Source organism: Heptranchias perlo, chromosome 2 (genome assembly GCF_035084215.1).
Source record: "Heptranchias perlo isolate sHepPer1 chromosome 2, sHepPer1.hap1, whole genome shotgun sequence".
NCBI lineage: Eukaryota > Metazoa > Chordata > Chondrichthyes > Hexanchiformes > Hexanchidae > Heptranchias > Heptranchias perlo.
The window spans coordinates 106,213,072-106,234,385 of NC_090326.1; the positions used below are offsets into that span (position 1 = coordinate 106,213,072).

Below are 21,314 nucleotides of genomic sequence, written 5' to 3' on the forward strand. Positions count from 1 at the left end.
CTGATTCGCTATCGCCCGTTTCATACTCTCGTACTATCAAAATTACCCCCAGCCAGTCCTATGCATGAAGACTTTGAATACAAATTCAATCTTCACCAAAATGGATAAACGTATTAATGTGATATGCAAAGTGATGCTTACACACATATAGGAACATTTCATGATTCTTTTGTGCATCTTCATCTCCAAAATGTGCACCATTATCTTTATATAAAGAGGCAGGGGCACTTTGAATCTACAATGGGTCCAAATTGGGCACAATGCAGATGTTCACAAAGAAACCTGAAATTGCATAATTCAGACCACTTTGCGTTCATCCTTCAATTTAGATCTCATTCCAATTCAGACAATAAACTGTTACTGGTTGGGTGGTGATTATGTCAGCGTTCCCTGTTTGTGTTGTGCCTCGGCTAAAAGACTGTGTCCGCAAGATGTCTTGTTTTACGTATTTTCCAACAGTGTAACTTTTTAATCATCACATTAGTCACCACTCCTAATTTCATTCCTCTGGATTTTCAAAGAAAGATTTTCTTTTTACCTACTCAGCATCCTGCCTCCTTTCACTACAACGCTGTGGTCTTCAGATATGGGCTTTTAAATTATGGGGTGTTTTATCTGTTCTTTTTTATTTGGAAAAGGTCACGTTGGCTTTGATCTTCCTTGCAGAGTCACTGATTGCATTTAGGCTGTGGTTAACAATGATAATGGTAATCTTATCCGTTGATGTGGTTGAGATATTAATGTTTCTCATGATGCAATCCATGCTTTCCATCCAGGTGTAAATTTGCCACAAACCCTCTTGTTTTCATGCGTTCTCCTTTCATTTGAAGCTAAGACAGGTAAATGTTCTTCAAGTGTTTATCTAATTCTCTTAAATTATCCCAAATGCCAGTTGATCTGTGATATCAGGAGAGGTGTTTGTTGTAACCCATGATGGGCAATCTTAGTCGTTTTTCTTTGTTGAGTGGAAACTCCTCACTGCAATGAAGCACTAGTTACTGTCCCAACTAAACCCAGATATATTACATGATGTTTAACACTCACAAGCAATCTTAGAACTCAAGTTTAACACCAATTTTCTATTGCTAAATAAAAAATAATACAACAGGGCAAAAAGCTGTGTTTTTTTAAAAAAAACAAGGCGCAGATCTTGGGCATCCCATTGTAAGATCTACTGCCTTGCCTGTAAAATTGTCATTCCATGGACAACATAAAGACTGCTGTGCCCACATATTTGAAACTAAAATCATCATTCCAGCAAAGGACCTCCATTGTAACACACACTTGGCCCACAGCGTTGATACATATACATCTCTCCCCTCCCCTTCCAAGATTATGCAAAGTTATGAACTTGAAGCATATTAAGACAGATAATTAGGCCATTCTACAAGTATTGTTGTTGGGGTGTGTGAGACACCAAGAGGGTAATTTTGACTTTGGGCGATAGTGTAAATCGGGCGATATCAGATCAGCTAAATCTCTGGGAAGATTGGGTTTGTTTTCCTTGGAGCAGAGGAGGCTGAGGGGGGACATGATTGAGGTGTACAAAATTATGAGGGGCACAGATAGGATGGATACTAAGGAGCTTTTTCCCTTCGTTGAGGGTTCTATAACAAGGGGGCATAGATTCAAGGTAAAAGGCGGGAGGTTTAGAGGGGATTTGAGAAAGAACTTTTTCACCCAGAGGGTGGTTGGAGTCTGGAACTCACTGCCTGAGAGGGTTGTGGAGGCAGGAACCCTCACAACATTCAAGAAGCATTTGGATGAGCACTTGAAATGCCATAGCATACAAGGCTACGGACCAAATGCTGGAATATGGGATTAGATTAGACTGGGCTTGATGGCCGGCGCGGACACGATAGGCCGAAGGGCCTCTATCCGTGCTGTATAACTCTATGACTCTATGACTCTCCCGATTTTCATTTCCATTGGAAATTTCCAATTTCCATTCAGCAAGTAATCATGGTTGATCTGATACTATACGTATTTTTGAATTTATATTTGTCATTTGATTTAGTTAAATCTGTAAAAACATCACCTGGGCACTTTTATTATATATGGCCCAGAGTTTAACTGTGTGAGGTTCCATGTAGAAATATACATGTTAAGCTATTTAAAAGTAAAATGTTTTAAATTCTTAATTTCATACAGAATTTGGTCAATTTGTCATATTTTTGTGCGCTCATCAAGGTGAGGGATTTTACTGCTGGGGAATGGAATTCTTCACATTTCAGGCACTCGGGATAATTTTAAACTAACCCACATGGGTGGGAATCGGATGGTTTCAGATCGGATGCCTGTTTTACACCCCATCAGATTTTACTCTCTATTGACTTCAAATCAGGCGGGGTGTAAAACGGGCAGCCAATCCAATCCTGCTAATTTCCCGCCCAGTGGGTTAGGTTAAAATGACCTGCTCAGTGTCCGCAATGAGCACTGCTAGTTCATGCATAGCACAGCCAGAGGCAGAGTAAAGCAGAGTAATGGTCAGAGGCTGGGTATTCTACAGCGAGTGACTCAACTCCTGACCCCCCAAAGCCTTTCCACCATCTACAAGGCACAAGTCAGGAGTGTGCTGGAATACTCTCCACTTGCCTGGATGAGTGCAGCTTCAACAACACTCAAGAAGTTCAACACCATCCAGGATAAAGCAGCCCGCTTGATTGACACCCCATCCACCACCCTAAACATTCACTCCCTTCACCAACCGGCGCACTGTGGCTGCAGTGTGTATCATCTACAAGATGCACTGCAGCAACTCGCCAAGGCTTCTTCGACAGCACCTCCCAAACCCGCGACCCCTACCACCTAGAAGGACAAGGGAAGCAGGCACATGAGAACAACACCAACTGCACGTTCCCCTCCAAGTCACAAACCATCCCGACTTGTATATATCGCCGTTCCTTCATCATCATTGGGTCAAAATCCTGGAACTCCCTTCCTAACAGCACTGTGGGAGAACCTTCACCACATGGACTGCAATGGTTCAAGATGGCGGCTCCCCACCATCTTCTCAAGGGCAACAGTGACGCCCACATCCCATGAATGAATAAAAAAGTACTCTACTCCACCCCAATAACGTACCTCAGGGTCTCCCTGAGGAGCACCCCTACTATACCAGTGTGGCATTTTTTTCCCATTTCCCATCAGTGTCCTCTGTGAGTGAATTTTTGAAGTAGACCTGTGGAAACTAAAAGCTGGACTGAGACTGCCCAATCTCATTTCACATAGTCAGCAAACAGAGGTAAATGTTAGGCAGCCTAGGCTGGTTTTGAATCCAGAAATGAGATTCCAAACCCAGTTCCCCATATTTGCCAAATCGATGCTGCATTGTAGGACTGCTAATTTTTTGACCTAAATATTTTTGTAGGCAGTTAAAGCAAAATTAGAGCTTAGGGCCTGAAATTTCCTGCATATTTACACCCAGAGACGTGTGCAAGATGGGCACAAATCAAATATGTGATCTCAAAGATCGCAGAATCTTGGGGCGTAAGTGAGTTACAATACGCCCAAATCTCCTCGATCGTTTACGATCGTCTATCGCTACCTCCACCCGAGCGCATATCCGTCCATAAAACTGGCTCTGCCCCCAGGTTACAGAGCCTTCTACTTAAGTTACCTTCAATTGCACTTCTCAGAGGCTCTCTTCAAATTGCAACCAGATTTCCAGGCTCAGCAGAAAACAATGTTATTTTTCTGGTGGGTTTTTTTGCCATTTTTTAGTGTTGTTTTATCCTCACTGAGACCTGCACTGTATTTCGGATTCTTTGAATGTATTTTTATGGTATCAGTATAAGTCACATTAAAAATTGAAAAGCTTCCCAGATCGCAGGTTCTTAAACATGCTGTGTTAATGTGCATGAATGATGGTTAAATGAGTTGAAACTTTAATTTTTATATTTGAAGAAGAAATATATGGTGTGAGTTCAATGCTTTCCTTAGACCTCAATTGTCTGTGCTGATTTCTGCCCATTTTATGTTCAGACGTCTTCTAATGAGATTCACAGGAAATTTGAGCGTAATTTGACATCGGCAGAATGGTTGCGGGAATGGGCGCATTTTTGGGTAAAACTTCCGGGTTGCGTCCACGGACGAAATTCCAGACCGAGATGTTTTTCCTCTGCAGAGTTATAAATACATGAAACAGGCTCCCAGCAAAAGAAGTTAATGCTATATTTATTAACTGATATTAAAAAAATAGATGAATAAAGATCTGATTAAAAATGGGATTGAAAGTTATAAGAATTGACACCAACTCCTTTAAGAAGTGCTTAAATCCCTGCTGGGGTAATGGTGATGGGATCTGTAGAATGCAACAAGTCAGGATTATGAATAACGTGGATTATAATGGAGTTGTCTTTGGATAGCAGGGAGAACATTACAAAGTTGAGGTTTTTTTTTCAAAACCTGTGATTAGTCACCACCCTCAAGAGATAGATAAATGAGGCAGAGTCATTGCAAGTAGAACAAGTGATTTCATGCAGTGACATCCCACAACAAGCCCCATAAATCCCTATACTTACTGCACGTAGCTGCCTGGGCACTGCAATTTTGCATAACAAGTCCCAGAGGCAGTGAAATTGCTGAGATCTGAGTGATGACAAAGCACTGGTTGCAATAAATCACTTGCCCTAAAGATAGGCAAGCTGTATGCAGTCTGCAGAAGGAACAGCCTTCATTAGGAAAATTGACTTTTCTTGTTCCATTTTTAAAATATTTCCCATCTAGTCAACACAGTAATATCTCGACAGGAACTACAGCACCAGAGCCTTCTGTAAGGTTGGTGCCTACCCTCTGCTTCTATTTCTAAAACCATTGATAACCATCAGTCTGCTCAAATATTTCAAAGAGTTTTTGATAGCATGCATTCTTTAACTTTTTATCATGGAGCAATGAAGCCTATCAATTCTATGAACTGCAGGTAGACTTAGATTTGCTTATGGTATTTTGCTTCAATTGTAGTTTTATCTCAGCAACATACGTTTTTGATTTACGTGACATTTTAAGTGTGGTTGTATGTTCACTGTGAATTCTGACAGAGAAGCTTGCCTATATGGAAAATTACAAAGTGAGAAAGGATTAAATAATGAAATACCACTGCATAGATTAAAGTGACAGACCGAAGTTAATAAATAACAATCATCCTTCAAATAATTTCTTAGCAACACTGAGGCCTTCAAAGGACAGATTTACTTCAAGGCATGTTAATAAATTGGAAATTAATGGTAATTGGATAGCTATACAACAACACATTTTTTATTATTTTATCAAATTAAAACAGACATACCAAGGTGCGACTGGATAATTTTACAATTAATGAGGCCTTTCACCAGGATAACAGATGTCATTAAAGTATTGTCACCACTTACAAGACCACAAGATCGATACAGGTGGGGCAGGCTACAAAAGCCATCTTAGCTTATCCACCCAGAAAGGCCCAATAGTCCCTCCTTATCTTAGTATCCAGCTGCTAAGTGATTCCAGAGTATTTACTTCCACTGCAATACCCACAAGTCCATTCCACATGTTGATCTGTGTGTGAGGAAAACGTTCTATATCGGTCCTAATTTCCTGTTTCAAGTTTGAACTTCTACCCCGGTGTCTTACGGTCACAATTTAATGTTCCAGATCCTGCAAAGGTCAAATAAATACAACAACAAAGTGAAAATGTCACATGATGATGTCAGGGTGACATGGTGATATTTTGCAAAACAAATTACATCAGTGTGCCGATGTTTATTTAACAAAATAGAAAGCTTTGTAACTTAGTTTTATGATGAAATTGTCCCTATAATTAACTTGATTTAGTATTTTCTGCAAACTTACATCATTGTTTTGTTTTCTTTAGCTCCTTTGGTTTTGTTTTCCTTTTGGACCCTCTCCTAAGACAGTGATTCACACTAAGATACAGTTCCACAAGCACGAGCAGCACTCTGCTACCTCATGTGTGAGTCTACAACAACAGCAATTTGCATTTATATAGTGCCTTTAACATAGTAAAATGTCCCAAGGCGCTTCACAGGAGCATTATGAAACAAAATTTGACACCAAGCCACATAAGGAGATATCAGGACAGGTGACCAAAAGCTTGGTAAAAGAGGTAGGTTTTAAGGAGGGTCTTAAAGGACGAGAGGTTGAGAGGCAGAGAGCTCTAGGGAGAGAATTCCAAAGCTTAGGGCCTAGGCAGCTGAAGGCACGGCGGCCAATGGTGGAGTGATTAAAATTGGGGATGCACAAAAGGCCAGAATTGGAGGGGCACAGACATCTCGGAGGGTTTTAGGGCTGGAGGAGGTTACAGAGATAGGGAGGGGCGAGGCCATGGAGGGATTTGAAAATTAGGATGAGAATTTTAAAATTGAGGCATTTCTGGACCAGGAGCCAATATAGGTCAGTGAGCACAGGGGTGATGGGTGAATGGGACATTTTTTTATTCGATCATGGGATGTGGGCGTAGCTGGCAAGGCCAGCATTTATTGCCCATCCCTAATTGCCCTTGACAAGGTGGTGGTGAGCCGTCTTCTTGAATCGCCAGGTGAAGGTTCTCCCACAGTGCTGTTAGGAAGGGAGTTCCAGGATTTTGACCCAGCGACGATGAAGGAACGCCGATATATTTCCAAGTCAGGATGGTATGTGACTTGGAGGGGAACGTGCAGGTGGTGTTGTTCCCATGTGGCCTGCTGCCCTTGCCTTTCTAGGTGGTAGAGGTCGCAGGTTTGGGAGGTGCTGTCGAAGAAGCCTTGGCGAGTTGCTGCAGTGCATCCTGTATGATGGTACACGCTGCAGCCACAGTGCGCCGGTGGTGAAGGGAGTGCCAATCAAGCGGGCTGCTTTGTCCTGGATGGTGTCGAGCTTCTTGAGTGTTGTTGGCGCTGCACTCATCCAAGCAAGTGGACTTGTGCCTTGTAGATGGTGGAAAGGCTTTGGGGAGTCAGGAGATGAATCATTCACTGTGAAAGGGAGGTGGTTAGACTCTCTCTTGTTGGAGATTGTCATTGCCTGGTACTTATCAGCCCAAGCCTGGATGTTGTCCAGGTCTTAGCTGCATGCGGGCACGGACTGCTTCATTATCTGAGGGGTTGCAAATGTGCAATCATCAGCGAACATCCCCATTTCTGACCTTATGATGGAGGGAAGGTCATTGATGAAGCAGCTGAAGATGGTTGGGCCTAGGACACTGCCCTGAGGAACTCCTGCTGCAATGTCCTGGGGCTGAGATGATTGGCCTCCAACAACCACTACCATCTTCCTTTGTGCTAGGTATGACTCCAGCCACTGGAGAGATTACCCCTGATTCCCATTGACTTCAATTTTACTAGGGCTCCTTGGCGCCACACGCGGTCAAATGCGGTCAAATGCTGCCTTGATGTCAAGGGCAGTTGCTCTCACCTCACCTCTGGAATTCAGCTCTTTTTTTTTATTTGTTCACGGTATGTGGGCGTCGCTGGCAAGGCCGGCATTTATTGCCCATCCCTAGCGAGATTTTTTTTTACAACTGAGTGGCTTGCTAGGCCATTTCAGAGGGCAATTAAGACTCAACCACATTGCTGTGAGTCTGGACTCACATATAGGCCAGACCGGGTAAGGATGGCAGGTTTCCTTCCCTAAAGGACATTAGTGAACCAGATGGGTTTTTACAACAATCCGGTAGTTTCATGGCTATCATTACTGATATTAGTATTTTAATTCCAGATTTTTATTTAATTAATTGAATTTAAATTCGCTAGCCGCCGTGGCGGGATTTGAACTCGTGACTCTGGATTTTAGTCCAGGCCTCTGGATTACTAGCCCAGTAACATAACCACTACGCTACCGTACCCTTGTCTATGTTTGGACCAAGGCTGTAGTGAGCTCTGGAGCCGAGTGTTCCTGACGGAACCCAAACTGAGCATCGGTGAGTAGGTTATTGGTGAGTAAGTGCCACTTGATAGCACTGTCAACGACACCTTCCATCACTTTACTGATGATTGAGAGTAGACTGATGGGGCGGTAATTGGCCGGATTGGATTTGTCCTGCTTTTTGTGGACAGGGCATACCTGGGCAATTTTCCACATTGTCACGTAGATCCCAGTGTTGTAGCTGTACTGGAACAGCTTGGCTGGAGGTGCAGCTAGTTCTGGAGCACAAGCCCTCAGCACTACAGCCCATAACCTTTGTTGTATCCAGCCATTTCTTGATATCACATGGAGTGAATTGAATTGGTTGAAGATTGGCTTCTGTGAAGGTGGGGATATCGGGAGGAGACTGAGATGGATCATCTCCTCGGCACTTCTGGCTGAAGATGGTTGCAAACGCTTCAGCCTTGTCTTTTGCACTCACGTGCTGGACTCTGCCATCATTGAGGATGGGGATGTTTACAGAGCCTCCTCCTCCCGTTAGTTGTTTAATTGTCCACCACCATTCACGACTGGATGTGACAGGACTGCAGAGCTTTGATCTGATCTGTTGCTTGTGGAATCACTTAGCTCTGTCTATAGCATGTTGCTTCTGCTGTTTAGCATGCATGTAGTCCTGTGTTGTAGCTTCACCAGATTGACACCTCATTTTTAGGTACACCTGGTGCTGCTCCTGGCATGCTCGGCTACACTCCTCATTGAACCAGGGTTGATCCCCTGGCTTGTTGATAATGGTAGAGTGAGGAATATGCCGGACCATGAGCTTACAGATATGACTTCATGCGAGATAGGATATAGGCAGCAGAGTTTTGGATGAGCTCATGTTTATGGAGGGTGGAAGATGGGAAGCTGGCCAGGAGAGCATTGTAATAGTCAAGTCTAGAGGTAACAAAGGCATGAATGAGGGTTTCAGCAGATGAGCTGAGGCAGGGACAGAGACGGGCGATGTTACAAAGGTGGAAGTAGTCGTTTTTGGTGATGGAACGGATATGTGGCTGGAAGCTCATCTCAGGATCAAATAGAATGCCAAGCTTGTGAACAGTCTGGTTCAGCCTCAGACAGTGGCCAGGGAGAGGGATGGAGTCGATGGCTAGGGAACAGAGTTTGTGGCAGGTACCGAGTACAATGGCTTCGGTCTTCCTAATAGTTAGTTGGAAAAAATTTCTGTTCATCCAGTACTGGATGTCAGACAAACAGCCTGACAAATCAGAGGCAGTGGAGGGATCAAGAGATGTGCTAGTGAGGTTGAGCTGGGTGTCGTCAATGTACATGTGGATCCTGACATTCTATTTTCAGATGATGTCACTGAGGGGCAACATATAGATGAGAAATCGGAGGGGACCAAGGATAGATCTTTGGGAGACTCCAAAGGTTACGGTGCCGGATCAAAGAGAAAAGCCTTTGCAGGTGATTCTCTGGCTATGACGGGATCGATAGGAATGGAATAAAAACAGCAAATGTTGGAAATACTCAGCAAGTCAGGCAGCATCTGTGGAGAGAGAAATAGAGTTAACATTTCAGGTGGATGACCTTTCGTAAGAACTGGAAGATGTCAAGGAAAGGGGGGGGGGGGCGCGGAGAAAGGGGAGGGGAGGAAAGAACAAAAGGGAAAGTCGGTGATAAGGTGGAGGGCAGGAGTGATCACATGACAAAAGGGATGATGGTGCAAGGCAAGGAGGGTGGTTGTGGGACAAGTAAAGAAAGAAAAGATGGATCTAGAGGAGCTGTAAATGGCAACAGCAGAATCACTACCAGCTCCTGCTGTCTGAAAAAATGGGAGCAGTGGTTATGATCTGAAGTTATAGAAATCAACATTGACTCACTTTAACAGTTTCCAGTTTCCCGGCCCTAACCGTTTCCTTTTCACTATGGTCAACCAGTCCCTCTACACCTTCATCCCCCATCAGGATGGCCTCCGCTTCTTGCTTGAACGGAGGCCCAACCAGTCCCCATCCACCACCACTCTCCTTCGCCTGGCTGAACTTGTTCTTACTTTGAACAACTTCTCCTTTGACTCCACTCACTTCCTCCAAATAAAAGGTGTCGCTATGGGAACCAGTATGGGTCCTGTCTATGCTTGCCTTTTTGTGGGATACATGGAACATTCTTTGTTCCGATCCTACTTGGGTCTCCTCCCTCTTTTTCTGGTACACCGATGACTGTATCATGCCGTTTCCTGCTCTCGCCCTGAACAGGAAAATTTCGTCAACTTTACTTCCAATTTCCACCCTTCCCTCGCCTTTATATGGTTCATCTCCGACTCTTCCCTTCCCTTCCTCGACTTCTCTATCTCTATTTCTGGGGATAGGCTGTCAACCAATATCTATTATAAGCCCACTGACTCTCACAGCTACCTTGATTACACTTCCACCCACCCCGCTTCCTGTAAGGATTCTATTCCATTCTCCCAGTTTCTCTGTCTCTGTTGCATCGGTTCTGACAATGTCACCTTCCATACCAGTGCTTCCGATATGTCTTCCTTTTTCCTCAACCAAGGATTCCCCTGCATTGTAGTTGACAGAGCCCTCAACCGTGTCCGTCCCATTTCCTGCACTTCTGCCCTCACCCCTTCCCCTCCCTCCCAGGGATAGGGTCCCCCTTGTCCTCACCCCACCAGCCTCCACATTTAATGTATCATCCTCCATGTGGCCCTGACCTTCCGGTCACTTGCCACTTTAATGGCCCATCCCACTCCTACTCTGACCTCTATCCTCGGCTTGCTACACTTTTCTAATGAAGTTCAACGGAAGTTTGAGGAACAGCACCTCATCTTTCGATTAGGCACTTTACAACATTCCGGATTCGACATTGATTTCAATAACTTCAGATCATAACCATTGCTCCCATTTTATCGGACAGCCAGTGCTGCTAATGGTTCTACTGTTGCTACTTTTACACCTCCTCCAGACCCATCTTTTGTTTCTTAACTTGTCCCATCACCACCCCTCTTACCTTGCACCATCATCCCTTTTGTCATTTAATCACTCCTGCCCTCCACCCTATCACAGACCTTGCCGTTTAGTTCCTTCCTGCCCCCACCCCCCCCCACCCCCACCCCAGCCCCCTTTGCCTGGCTCTGTACTTGCTTAAAAACTGTTAAATCATTAACTTCTTCCAGTTCTGACGATAGGTCATCGACCTGAAACTTTAATTCTATTTCTTTCTCCATAGATGCTGCCTGACTTGCTGAGTATTTCCAACATTTTCTATTTTTATAACAGATTTTCAGTATCCGCAGTATTTTGCTTTACATAGGAATAGAACCTGGCGAGGGCAGTCCCACCCTGCTGAATGACAGAGGAGAGGCGTTGGAGGAGGATGGTGTGGTCAACTGTGTCAAAGGCTGCAGCCAGGTCGAGAAGGTGAGGAGGGACAGTTTGCCATGGTCACAGTCACAAAGGATGGGCCATTTCAGTGCTGTGGCAGGGGCAGAAATCTGATTGGAGAGTTCAAACATGGAGCAGCGGGAAAGAATGGGCACAGATTTGGGAGATGACAACATGTTCAAAGACTTTGGAGGGGGAAGTGAGGTTGGAGATGGGGCTGTACAGAGGACAGAGGCATCAAGGGTAGGTTTTTTGAGGAGGGAATTGATGATGGCAGATTTGAAGGAGATGGGGACTTTAACTGAGGACCTAGATAGTGAATGTCAGTGTGTCATGATACTATTAGGGGCTATAACACTACATCTGATCTAAACAACCATGCTTTCCAGTACAGGGGTCTCTGGATAGCAGTTAAGATCCGGCTTAGCCTGGGAACATTAAAGACAGTTGTAGCACCCCACTGGCTGAGGTTGGCTAACTCAGGGATAGAATTTATATGACTCAGTACCACACAACCTGTTGGGATTACTCCATCAGGAAATCTCTGGGAACTGCTTTTAATGCCACAGCTATTGTGTCATTGACTTAAGAAAAAAAACATTCACAATTTTACCTATAATTACTTTCCTTGGAGCAATCAAAGGAAGTGTGGAATGACAAAAGCCATTTGCACCATTGAGCCTGCTTCTTCTAACAACCCATGTACAATTTGCACTGCCATTGTCATGTTCCAATTTACTTAATCTCTTGAGGGAGATGAATAACCACATTGTGAAATTTCACCATGACTAATAAAACAGAATGACTAAACATCCTGAAAATATCAACTAGTGAGTACCAAAAACAAGTAAAGCTTTGTTCTCAGTAAAAAGACCACCTACCTGTTATGCCTAAGCAGTGCATAGCAACAAGGTATAACTTGATAACCAGGTACCTTGTCTTTGATACAGGTAAAGGCAGCTGTCTAAACAAGAAAGGAGAAATGCATTTTTGATTTATTACACTGCTGCAAGTTTGTAAAAATGACTCAGACTGTTATGACCCAGACAGGTCTCTGTTAAAGGGAAACCTAACCCTTTATAAATTAAAAATAATACATTTCAATAGTTTCTTGCAAACAAAATCCTGTTCTGAACTATGTATCTGTTAAAGAGGAAGCTGGTTTGGATTTTTTTTAACTGTAAGAACAGAAGATTTTGCCATTTTTCTATTTAGTTCCTGACTTTGCTTTGAACAGATCTTCAGTTGTAGGACAAATATGAGAATTTTAAATATACTATTTTCTCTGTGTTATGCTGCCCATATCCCAATTCACACCAAGTCCCTTTCACCCATCACCCCTGTGCTCACTTACTTACATTGGCTTCCAGTTTGTCAACGCCTTGATTTTAAAATTCTCATCCTTGTTTTCAAATCCTTCCATGGCCTAGCCCCTCCCTATCTCTGTAACCTCCTCCAGCCCTACAACCCTTTGAGATCTCTGCACTCCTCCAGTTCTGGCCTCTTGTCTATCCCTGATTTTCATTGCTCCCCCGTGCCTTCAGCTGCTTAGACTCTAAGCTCTGGAATTCTCTCCCTAAACCTCTCCGCCTCTCTACCTCTCTCTCCTCCTTTAAGAGGCTCTTTAAAACATACCTCTTTGACCAGTCACTTGTCCTAATATCTCCTTATGTGGCTCAATGTCAAATTTTGTTTCATAACGCTCCTGTGTTATTGGAATGTTTTACCACATTAAAGGTGCAACATAAATACAAGTTGTTGTTGTTGTTGTTGTTGTGACGCTCTGTTATTCTCCAAGTTTCTAAATGCATGAGATGTTAATAACCTGTCTCAATTTGTTTTTGCAACAGCTACAGCATGTTTTCTTATACAGCTTATAGAAACAGTAAGGGAGGGAAAGTCAGATTATTTATGGTGAAGTGGCAGGGATGAGGGAGAAGAGGGAAAGTTTACTAAATGGATGGGAGAAGATTTGCTAGGTTTACCAAATAAAAGTTACAGAATCATTCAGTATCCCAATATTAACAACAACAAGCTGCATTTATATAGCACCTTCAATGTAGTAGACACCCCAAGCCACATCACATAGAAGAAATGGACACTGAGCACGAGTAGCTGAGCTGGGAAAAATGACTGAAAACATAATCAAAAGATAGGCTTTAAGGAGGCTTTTAAATTCAGTGGGAGAAGTCTCTCCAATGTTCTTGAATGCATTGTCACCTTCCAAATCCAAGTCCATTTTTCCTGCAACTCCATGTTTGAATCTCTCCAATCAGATTTCCCCCCGCCATGCAACTGAAATGGCCCTAATCAAAGTCACAAATTACTCCATCTGAGCCCTTGACCATACTGCACTATTTTTTCCTCATCCTCCTCAATCTCCACGCAGCCTTTTATAAGGTCAATCACACCATCCTTCTCTAACACCTCTCCTCAATGTCCAGCTCAGTGGGATTGCCCTCACTTGGATCCATTCTTATATCCTCCTGTCCTCCCTTTCTCTCCACTCTTACATATACAATCACAGCCAAAGCATCTCCAGCAATGGCTTCTCTTTCCACCCTTGCACCATTACCTCTGATATCCCCCAAGCAACTATCCTTGGTCTCTTCCTCTTCCTCATCTTCATGTTGTCCCTCGGCAACATCATGCAAAGAGATGGGGTCAGCTTCCACATGTATACTGATGACATCCAACTCTACCTCTTCACCGCCTGCCATGACCCCTCCACTGCCTCTGTGTTGTCCGACTACTTGTCTGACATCCAGTTTTAAATCTGCCATCATCTTTGGCCCCCGTCACAAACTCCTCACCCTTGCCACTGATTCTATCCTCCTCTCGGCCATTGGCTCAGGTTGAACGAGACTGTTTACAACCTCAGCAATGTATTCAACCCTGAGCTGAACTTCCAACCCCATATCTTCTCCATTGCACAGACCACCTACTTCCACCTCCGTAACATCACCCACTTCCACCCCTGCCTCAGCCCATCTGCTACTAAAACCTTTATGACTTTGTCACCTCCCTATCCGACTATTCCAATGCTCCTCTGGTTGGCCTCCCATCTTCTACCCTCCATAACTGTCAGCTCATCCAAAGCTCTACTGCCCATATCATAGGCTGCAGCATGTTCCAGTCAGCAATTATCCCTGTTCTTGATGAGCAACATTGGCTCCCGATCCCTCTCCTTCACCTTTCCCTCCTCATCTCTCGACCTTCCTTCTTTTCACCCTCTCCCACTCCCTCCTCATTTCCCCTCCCCATGCCCCCGCATTGGTTCAATTGCCTTCCACGCTCCAACCCTGATTTACCAGGAAAATTCAATTTGGTCTTAACTACCTGTTGTAATGTAATGGGGGTTGCCTAGTATCTATTATATATTAAAAAAAGGTGCATCAACGCAACATTCCAAAGGTATTGCACCTGTAGATGATGTCGTGACATAATGCTATCTGACAGGATCAACTAAAGCAAAAATAAATAACTAACTATTGAAAAAACACCAAAACCCCTTCCTCCTGCTGAAGCACAATTCATATCCCAGTACCCTCTCCCCCCTTACCACCCACAGAGGAGGTAAAATGCGTACTCCAATAACCGCACTCCTGAGGCTAACCCTGCATTCCAGCTGCCCGTTTCGCTGAAACAAACTCATAAGCATATCCCTCCCCATGAAATGAAATGTCCCCCAAGAGATCCCCATCCTCCTGTCCTCCTTTTCTCTTCTCTCTCCTTTCTCCCTTCTCAGCAGCCCCCTCCCGATCTTCCTCTTGCACTTCCTTTCACCCTCCAATACCTCTCCCTTCTCTCCCACTCTCATCTTCCCCATCCTCTCTTTCTCCCAACCTGTCTCTCTCCCATCTTTTCCTCCCTTCTGCCCCTCACATCTTTAACCTCTTCTCTCCCCCTCTCGTCCTGCCCCTTTTGTCTCCCCTCCCCTCCTCCTCACCCCATCCCTTCCTCCCCTCTCTCCTTCCCTTCTCTCCTTTCTTCCTCTCCACCCTGCTCTCCTCTCACCCTCATCTTGTTCCCAGTCCCCCTTCCTGTCCTCACCCTCTCCCCTCCTCTCTCTCTTTCTGCCTCTGCCTTTCCCCATCTCTTCTACCCTCTTTTCCCCCTCTCCACTCCCTCTCACCTTCCCACCCAATTTCCACTCATCCTACCTGTTACTTTCTCACGCTCTCCTTCTTCCCCCCTCATCTCCTCTTTCACTCTCCCATCTGCCTACTCTCCCCATTGCTGCTTTGGTTCAATTATTTCCCCGCCCTCTATCCGTGCTTGATCTGAAAAGTGCTCTTGTTCTTTATTCCCCATATGCAATGCCAAGGATAATTGACTAATATATATATATTTATGCCAGCAAATAATGGAAAGGAAATTCAGTACCTGAAGAGTTGAAATTCTCCAGCTTGATTAAATTTACTTTGGGGAAGGGGACAGTTCGACAAAAATATTACAGGGAATGACCTTGAGTTTAGTTACAGAATCAAACAATTTTTTCTTGGGCTTTACATAACTTTTTCTTTTAAAAACAGAAAAAAATAGCTGGACTATCATTCTTAAGATGATTTGCTGATCCTATTAGTATTTTTGATGAACTGTGCAAAAGATCACTCAACTGTTCAGTTCATTATGTAGCATCTGTTTTCTTTGACTGGTTATTTGAAGCATAATAAATATATTTATACAACAATTGGCAGTCTGTAGTTTTCCAATATTAACTTACCACCCTTCCCCAATGATAAACCACAAAATTAGAAACACATGGACCTAAGTAATTTATTTGACAATGGACATCTTTTGTTTCTGAGAAAGGCAAGAGAAGAATTTGTGACTATATCAACAGTATTAAATCAAGGATATCTAAACAGGCATTCCATAAATTTGCTGCATTGGAATTCCTACACTTGACTGAACAGTGTGGTTATTCTCACAAGCTTTTTGATAATGCTGTTAACTCTAATCTTACATCTACGTTATCATTCCTCAGAAAGTCAATGCTTCAAAAGATATACAACTCTTTACTTTGGACTTTATGATGCCTTCTTTGTTGATCTTACATATAGCTAGAAATGCATTATAAAAGAGCTTATTTTTGGACAAACGTAAAGGTACTTTAGATAGTTTATCAGTGCTAATTCTGCACCAAAAGTGTATGGTGTCAGCTTGACTCAGTCACTCTCACTTCTGAGTTGTAAGGCTGTCAGTTCCACCCCTACTTCAGGACGTGAGCACAAAATCTAGGCTGACACTTCAGTGCAGTATTGAGGGAGCGCTGCACTGTTGAAGGTGGCGTTTTTTCAGATGAGACGTTAAACTGAGGCCCTGTCTGTCCTCTCAGATGCACGTTAAAAGATCTCATGGCACTATTCGAAGAAGAGCAGGGGAGTTTTCCCTGGTGTCCTGGCCAATATTTATCCCTCAACCAACATCAATAAAACAAATTATCTGGTCATATATCTCATTGCTGTTTGTGGGTCCTTGATGTGCGCAAATAGTCTGCTGCGTTTCCTACATTATAACAACGACTACACTTCAAAAGTACTTCATTGGATGTAAAGTGCTTTGGAACGTGTTGAGGTCCTGAAGGTGCTATGTGAATGCAAGTTCTTCTTTTTCTTTCACAAAGTACATGCTGACAGTGGAGTGCTGCATTGTTAGGGGTGCTTTATTTTAGATGAAATGTTAAACCATGGCCCCCTTTGCCTGTTCAGATGGATATAACAGATCCCATGGCTCTTTTTCAAAGAGGAGTAAAGAATTAGCCAACATTAATCCCAAATCAAAACCACTAAAACAGATTGAGATTAAGATTGTATTGCTGTTTGTGCGACCTTGCTACATGCAGATTGGCTGCTGTATTTGATGACAAAACATCAGTGACCACACTTTAAAAAGTAATAAGCTGGCTGTGAAGTCCTTTGGGACATCCTGAATACATGAATGATGCTATATAAATGCAGGATGTTCTTTCTTTTATTACTAATGCCCCACAGAGCACCATTTTCAGATATTCTGGATTTATTCAGCAGGCAGAAATTTAGGCTGTCCAATCACCTAAGACTGGCCATAATCACAGTCAAACATCTAAAGAAGTCATTAATGAAACTCTTCCTTATAAGGAATTGTGTGGTAATGATTTATCCTGCATTTCCTATGATAACTTATTGATCTAATATTTACATTTCCACTGGTGATACCACAACAAATACTTATACAGAGATTGCAGAGCCTGTACCCACACATCTGTAGGCAATAACCGCACAGGAGCACAGAGATTGCAGCAGTTCCATTACAGGAAGGAAAATTGAAGCGACCTGTGTCAGTCATAATCATCATGGATATGAGGTGCATGTAGAGGAGATATACACTGGCAAAGTTACATTCTGCAACCAGAAGGTTGGACACCCTCCAAGACTCCATCTATGAAATACAACCTATGCTGCAGACAGAACGGCTGAATGAAATTCACCAAGCAGGAATTATTAGCTAATAAGGGACCTACATTAAAATCTTCAATGACTTGATGCAGTTATATAGGGGTAATGTTACAAATTGCTTTGAGTGTGGCTGGATCTGGCATGGAATCAACTCTCCAAGCGACTCTAACAGCAGGGCTTCAAGGCCTTGGAGAAGCTTAATTTCTTACTGTATTAAGGAAAGTCTGTGGTGCAGAGTTGATTGGATGGTAGACTGCCACAAATGGTGCCATATGACTCAGACTGCAGTTATATAGTACAAGGTGACTAATTGTGGTGAGGTTTCTTTCTCAGGATATTACAGGGTTGTAACAAACTTTATGGGCTCGATTTTCGAATCCAAGTGCGGCTGCGTTGGGGGCAGGGGGGCTCTGAAAATTGGGGAAATCCTGAGCGGGTTCAGAACCCGGCTCCAACCCGCAGACTTCCGGGTTCCCCACTGGCGCGTCTGGGTGCGCGCGCGCCTCCCGAATGCGTAAGTCTCACCGGCGATTAAAGCCGGCGGGACGACAGTTAAGAGACTTATTTAGATACTTGAAGTACTTGAAGTACTTAATTTTGTGCACACTGAGGCAGGGGTCCGATTTTCAAACATCCTCAGCGTGTTTCCCGTGCTATGGGAAATACTCCATGTTCTACCAGACGTGTTTCAGCCAGCAGCCAGGAGGGCATTCAAATGCTTGTTTGACAGATGGGGAGAAAAGGTGAGTTCTTGCAGCAGGGCACTCAGTTCTTTCACACAAACTTTTGGCTGCGAGATCTTTGTGTTTACATTGAAATTTCCACTCACAATTCTTCTGTTCACACATATTTGACAACTTTTCGGACCCTCTCAAACTCACACCATCAGGGTGGGGAGTGCCATGGCTGCATTCACCACTACATCCGAGGACAAGCAACATCACCAACCTCACCAGGCAGAGCGTGCACTTCTGCCACTTGGAGCTCCACAACACAGTGCTGTGCCACAGGCACCTGCACAAGAGCACAGAGGGCAACAACAGAGGGAGCGACGTCGCAGGAGGCACGACCCTCACCACAGAGTCTACAGACCAAGGCTCAGCTTCCTGGACCTCTCTGAGGAGCAGTGCATACGGAGGCTCAGAGTGAGTTGCCAGGTGGTCGTAGACATCTGCAGCCTCCTTCATGCCGAGCTGCTCCCGGCTGGGCCTGGCGGCATCTCATTACCCATCGCTGTCAAAGTCACCACTGCCCTCAACTTCTTCACCTCTGGATCATTCCAGGGTGCCACCGGGGACATCGCTGGGGTCTCTCAGTTGTCTGCACACAAGTGCATAAGGCAGGTCACTGACGGCTTGTTTCGCAGAACCTCGCAGTACATCAATTTCCCCATGGACGATCTCAGCCAGACGAAGAGGGCAGTGGGATTCCACCCTGTGGCTGGCTTCCCACGGGTGCAGGGTGCAATCGATTGCACCCATATAGCAATTCGAGCACCTCTACACGAGCCAGGACTGTTCACCAACAGGAAGGGCTATCACTCCATCAACACTCAGCTCATTTGTCACCACCACAAAAGATTCCTTCACGTGTGCACCAGATTCCTGGCAGCTGCCACGATTCCTTCATTCTGAGGGAATCCAACATTCCGCCCCTTTTCCACGAACCGAACACCCTTAAGGGCTGAATCCTCGGAGACAGGGGATACCCCCTGCACACGTGGCTCATGACACCTCTGAGGAACCCCATCACCGAGCAACAGCGTCGATATAACGACAGCCACATCACCACCAGGTCGACAATTGAGCATGCTATAGGGCTGCTCAAGATGCGATTTAGGTGCCTTGATCGTTCTGGGGGAGTGCTTCAATACACACCAGCGAGAGTGGGACGCATTATAGTAGTGTGTTGTGCCCTGCACAACATGGCACACCGGAAAGGAGTGCCTCTTGAGGAGGCCCCATCTACATCTGTCATCCACATTGAGAAGGAAGAGGAGGAGGCGGAGGAGGAGGAGGAGGAGGAGGAGAAGGAAGAAGAGGAGGAGGAGAAGGAAGAAGAGAAGGAGGAGCAGGAGGAACCTATGGGCACAGCAGCAGCTCACCTGGCTGCTGGTGAGGCCAGGGAGTTACTGATTTGTGAACGGTTCTCCTAACACTAGAAAGTGTGAAGAGTCCAGTCCTCAGACCACCTGGAAAGAGCAGCACCCACACCAGCCCGTCCACCTTTCCCTGCACAAAACAGTCCTGCAATTACACATATACCCACTGTAATGTGACCCAATGGGTGGCATCAAGTGTCAATATTCATGGTGAACCTCATGAAAGGTTCCTAGAAGCCAGTCAAGAATGGGCAAGGTGTGGCAGTAGTGGTGAGAATCATAACATTTAATGTGACTATAACAAAAAACAAATATAAATTAAAAACCTGACCATCTGTTCATCCCCTTCGTGCTTACAAAACCTTCGCCTTCTTCTTCCGACTACTTCTATGTGGTGCATCCCCTATGGCTGCAGCAGAGGTAGTGGCAGGTTGCTCATGCCCTGACCGATTAGATGCTTTTGGCCTACACCCTCTGGGTTTTGGAGCCCGTGAGGGCCCCACCAAAGACTGCTCCACCTGCACCTGCGAAGGGGCAGACTTGGCCACCTGGAGAGGAGTCAGTATTGTGGGTACTGGTTGAGGGTGAGACGTGGGAGCGCTTTGAGTGCCGTCCCCACTTCCACGTCCCCATTCGCCATCATCCCTCCCCTGTGCCAGGTCTACATCACTCCTACCACCCTGCTGGAGAACAGTGTGGTGGACATGTGTGATGCGTTGAAAGGCGACTTCTAAAGTATCTGTTCGCCTGTTTAAGGTGGCAGAATGTTTTTCACCCTGGGTCCGAACCACCGTTGTCAGGGCCTGACTGGACTCATTTGTGAGCCGTGCTTGAAGCTCAATGGAGACTAGCCTTCTCTCCATCGCAGACATTCCCGCACTTACCTGCAACACTACCTCAGGCATTTCAGCAATTACTTGCGACACTATCTCAGATAGTTGCTCATGTCCCTGCGACACCATCTCAGAGATTCCCTCACGTACCTGTGCCACCATTCCACTCATGCAGGAGTTGGACTCCCCCATCCTCTGCGCTATTGTGGAGAGTGCGCGTGGCACCTGTTCCAATACCTCGCAAATGTGCTGCTGTTCCTCAATCATTCTCCTTTTAAAGGATGGCCCCCAGGGTTCAGCATCTATGTCCAGCTGAGCAAAGCCCGGAGAGGAGTGGTCCCAACAATGTGGGCTCTCCACAGCTGCCCCTGCCACCAGTGTCTGCTCATGCTCACTTGTGTGTGGTGACTCACCAGGTGCCAACCCAACTAACTGACTACTAGGACCCACCGAGGTCTGAGCATCTGCGCTACTGGATGGCTCACTAAGATTTGACGGTGCACCCTCAGAGTCTGGCAGGTCCTCTGAGGAATTGCCCTCTGCCGTCACTGTGGTCGTTGAAGGGCCTGTAAGAGAACAGAAGGCAATATTAAGCATCATCACAGATGTGTCATGTCGCGATGAGCATACTGAAGTGTTGAAGATGGCAAGGCATGTTAACATCAGTTCATATTGTGTGTGATGAATGTTAAAGTTGTGTCACCAGACGTTTGTGGGGTGC

The 21,314-nt window shown here is 44.9% G+C and overlaps 1 long non-coding RNA gene across 1 annotated transcript in view; it reads right to left on the minus strand.

Moving 5' to 3' along the window:
- Positions 1–5,260: 5,260 nt before the first annotated feature.
- Positions 5,261–21,314, minus strand: part of LOC137334152 (uncharacterized) — a 59,097-nt gene continuing 43,043 nt past the window's right edge. Inside the window, exons 4-5 of the long non-coding RNA XR_010966084.1 lie at positions 12,101–12,183; positions 5,261–5,631 (exon numbers count right to left, since the gene is read on the minus strand). This is a non-coding gene — a long non-coding RNA (uncharacterized lncRNA). The remainder of the gene's footprint in view (positions 5,632–12,100; positions 12,184–21,314) is intronic.